Here is a 4,768-nt window from a genome sequence, read left to right on the forward strand (position 1 = left end):
AGTAAGAAGATCTCCTTTTATAGAGCGATAATCCACATTATCGAAGGCGCCTTCAATTTCTAAGCTAGTATACCTGTTTACATCGATCCGGCGTCAAGAGAACTGCATATTGATGTATAGCGGACTATGCCACCAAGGGGCCAAAACGGAAACGGATATAGCTTGGAATTTTTTTGTGTACATTTCCTTACCTATACGACGTTCTATTGTATTTTTTACTAAAACAGCGCTGCCACCCCTTGCACAATTTTCAAGATATATGCTTTGGTACTGGGTGTAGTTTTTGAAATTCAAATACCTTTGTTTCGTGAAGTGAGTTTCAGCGATTAAATCAATGTCAATGGTTTTATTATAAAGTACTACTTCTAATTCATTGTTGTGCTAGAACAAACAATTTGCATTCCATGAAATAAGTTTAAGACATTTAGTCATAATTTAAAAACCGCATGTTGGGCACCAAGGCGCCCAAGCGCACTTCAAAAGTTTTGAAAACCTCTTCCTGTTCATTTAATTTTGGTAAGATAAATGGCAAATCATCTGAATTTTCTAGGGTAACATTTCGAGCGGATGTTTTCGTTAGTTGTGCGTAAGACACTGGTTACGGGGTAGTTGGCAAAAATGCGGTAGGTTTATCCTCAGTAAGGTGAGTTTTTCCGCTCGTCTTTGATTTATCAGTTACATATTGATCTAATCTTTTGCAATGATGCAACCCCGTTAGTTAGCTGGGTGTGGCTCGCCGTAATTGCAGCATTTTGGTTTATCGGCTAGCGCATTTTGGCAATCAATAGTCAAATGTTTACCAGCGCATTCCACACATAGTGGTGGTTTTCCACAGAAGTTTTTTGTATGAGTATGAGGAATTAAATTAGCAGATTTTTAGAAATTCTGTTTAGAATGACTTTTCTTTCGTAAATTTTTTTCAAATCTTCAGATGGATCAGATGTCAAAAGAAACATATCAGCGGTTCTTTGGGCTTCCGTTTAAGTTTGTTGATTGCACTAACTACAACGTCTAACAGGATTTTTAATGCCATTTACAATTTCTTGATCACATAAGTGGTGACGGTCTTTTACTATCCCTTTTGTTGGCCTTGTGTGTTTGTCTTCGCTACTGAACCAGGGAATATTTTTGTTAGCTACGATTTTTTAACAGAGCATTAATCAAGAGTACCAAAGGTAGTTACTCCATATGTACCACTATTTATTGGGTTGCGTAATAAGTTCATAGCGTTTTAATATATTCTTTTATTTTACAACATTTTATTTGCGGTTTGGCAAAGGGTAAGAATACATTCGATGGAACTCTTTCTGCTTTACAAAACCATGTTAATTGTATTTTTGAATTATTTAATTTTGTATTAGTTTTGAGACTTAGAAATGGAGTACCCAGGAGTCAAAAATCAACATTTTCGACACCTTCTCTTTCTTACTTTTCATCGAGGTCAAAAAGCTGCCATAGCAGGACGGGACATTCGCGATGTGTATGGAGAAGGTGTCATAGGCGAGTATACAGTACGGAAATGGTTTGTAAAGTTCAGAAGGGCAACTGTGACGTTGATGACACGTCCCGCAACGTAAGGCTTTCTGAATTTGATGAAAAACATCTCAAATCACTTTTGAAGGAGAACGATCGCCAAATCAGTCGTAAATTGGCGGACAAAATGAGCAGTGATCATAAAACGGTTCTCAATTACCTTCATTGAATGGGATTTACCGAAAAATTGGGAGTCTGGGTGCCTCTCGAGCTCAGCATCTCTACCGCCACCGAGCAACACGCGGTCATAAACAGCGCTTTCTGTACCGAATCGTCACGGGAGATGAGAAGTGCTGCCCATACATCAATATGAAGCAAAAAAAGAAATGGGTGACTCCAGGAGATACGCCAAAGCTAAGATTCAAGCCGGATCTTCATCCCAAGAAGATCATGATATGTGTTTGGTGTGACTAAGAGGGCATGGTGCACTGGGAAATGCTCGAAAAGAATGTAACACATTCGCGGACCGTTCTCTCATCTTTACTCACAGCAACCTCGATTGCATAATGTGATTTACAATGTTACCTAAGGTGACTCTCTCTTTTATTATTTCTTCGATCGACATTGTTTCAGACACGTATCTCGGGCAGAACGAGAAGCTTGGTGCGTCGACGTGGCCCAGTCGTTGAAGATACTCTCTGTAGCATTCATGTCCCGTCAGGAATTGTGTCAGAAAGTAATCCGTGTCACCATATCTAAACTTGGCCAACACCAACTTCGACTGCAGCATATGATTTACAATGCTGCCTGGGGTTACTCTCTTTTATTATTTCTTCGATCCACTTTCTTTCAGATGCGTATCTCGGGAAGGAGAAGAAAATATATTCCGAGTTCTCACTACTACTGCCGCAGAGCGAGCAGACTGCTGCGTCGTCGTGGCCGAGTCTTTGAAGATACCTCCGTAGCATCCATGTCTTGTCAGTAATTGTGTCAGGTAGTAATACGTGTCACCATATCTTCTCTCAACCGATGCCTGTACGTTTCTGATGAGTTTGTGCATCCACCTCCCTTTTGTCCCAGCGATTTTTCCACTCACTTATGCTCTCCTGTCTTTCTTCCTTGGGCTCTTCCGCCGTTAGTCGTCTGTTTAGGCTTTTGGCTTTGTCTTATACTCTACCTAGTTCGGAGACCATTATAGCTGGTGGCATGATACCTGATATGACACACACCGACACATACGACACTGGCCGTAAAAAGACATGCTACTCTAAGGGCGCTTAGTCGAATATCGATCATAACACCTAAATATCTTAGTGTCGCTTGTGTTGGGAAGTTAAACCCATCAATCTTAAGTGTGGTTTTTTCTTTTTTTTTCTCGTGATGAGTACTGCATTTGTTTTTTGTCCTGCTACCTGAAGTTTGACTGCCGATAGCCATTATGACCTTTGTTGCTGCCTCGGTGCAAAGCAATGTCGTCTGCGTATCCAATTATTTGCACTTCCCATCACTGCATATCTCTTAGGACCTTCATCTGTATCGAATAGAACTACTCTTTCCGACAGATAACTGCTTATGACCCGGAAGCTGGCGCTTTTTTTCTCCTCCAGAGCCTGGATGATATGGAGACAGTATGCTGGCTGGATGAAAGCATTCTTGATATCCAAAGTATTTTTGTCACCAATCATCCATCTGTCACCTGCAATAGCCATACTTGCAATGTTTGTTACCTTCCTGACCGCATCGATGGTTGAACGACCTTTCACCCTGCACTTTCTCCAGATGCTGCTCCATGCGCGTGCATATTAATTTCCTTTTGGCTCATACAACTAATATTCTTCAAAATAGGACCCTTGAGCGTCAATACACCGTTGGTAGCGGTTCTTCGACTGCAGGAAACATTTTTTAAACTCATCCGCCGGAATCGCGTTCAATTCGGCTGTCACAGTTTTTTGGATCGCCTCCATGGAGTCGAAACGCCTCCCCTTCAGCTTACTTTTCAGGCGCGGGAACAAGAAGAAGTCCGGAGGGGACAGGTCTGGGCTCTAGGGAGGGTGGGGAAGCACCGGAACCCTCATCTTGGCCAATGCAGAGGTGCAGAGGAAGGCGGTATGCGCCGGCGCATTGTCGTTATGAATGGTCCAATTGTTGACGAGGTCGGGCTGAACCCGGGCGACGCGGTTTTTCAGCCGAAGGAGCACTTCTTTGTAAAATGCCGCGTTTACAGTGCTTCTTGGAGGTACAAACTGCTTAGCTTTACGCAAAATTTGATCGAGTAACGTTGCTCCAACAATCGCTGCATTTTCGCCGCTGCAAAATCCTAACACACTTTTAACACGTTGGCTGCCACGTCGCACATTTTCATGCGACACGTAAATGTTATCCCGAGGCCACGTCACACATTTTTGTACATTTTAATATAGAATTTTACATAGAATTTGGATTGTCTGGCCTGTGGTGAACATTTTGGTGTATTTCCCATGGCCGTTGTGTATTTTTAATGGTATTTTTTTGGATAATAAAAAAGTTGTAAATTAAAATTTGTCCTTTTATTAATTCTTTTAAAAATTAATTCATTTATGAACAAAACAAATATAAAAATATATATGTATGTAAATTCAAATGGAAATCAGTAGAAAAACAATAAACTTAAAATTAAAAACTAAATTTTTTAATGGAGATCAGTGCAAAAATTAATTTTTCTGGTGGGAATATTTAGGAAAACATTCTACACATAGTTGCGGTTTATTGGGCAGTAGGTGGTGGTCCTTTTTAAGCTATTTCTGGCTGTTACTCTATAAGCATAACACAGTACACAAGCACGCCTTATTGTTTTTCCGTTGACGTCCTTTCTTTTTTCTATAAAATGTTTTCCTTTTGTTATGGGTTCTGGAGACATGAAGTCCAACAAAACATTTGAAGTCTCCTGCCTGAACTTGGCTATTGAAATTTTTTTGTTTGTAGCCTTTTTATATATTAAAAAGACATTTACGACAGACATTCCTAGTAACAGTTCAAAAGCCACTTTGCGGAACCACTTAACACCTCTTCTGAGAGTGGTGGCGTAGGCGGTCATTTGATCGGATATATCAACACCTAATTTGGCTTTGTTGTAATCAATAAATTTTTTTCAATCAAACCCTGTATCTGTCATGCAGAGTGGCCGATATGAACTTGGATCACCCGTTGGTTTATTTGGTTTCTGAAGTAGTACTAGTCGTTCCTTCTTCCATACTTTCGGATATATGCCTTCATTTATGCACTTGGTGAAGTGTTGTGCAAACAGCCTTGCGTTGTG

Source organism: Anastrepha ludens, chromosome X (genome assembly GCF_028408465.1).
Source record: "Anastrepha ludens isolate Willacy chromosome X, idAnaLude1.1, whole genome shotgun sequence".
NCBI lineage: Eukaryota > Metazoa > Arthropoda > Insecta > Diptera > Tephritidae > Anastrepha > Anastrepha ludens.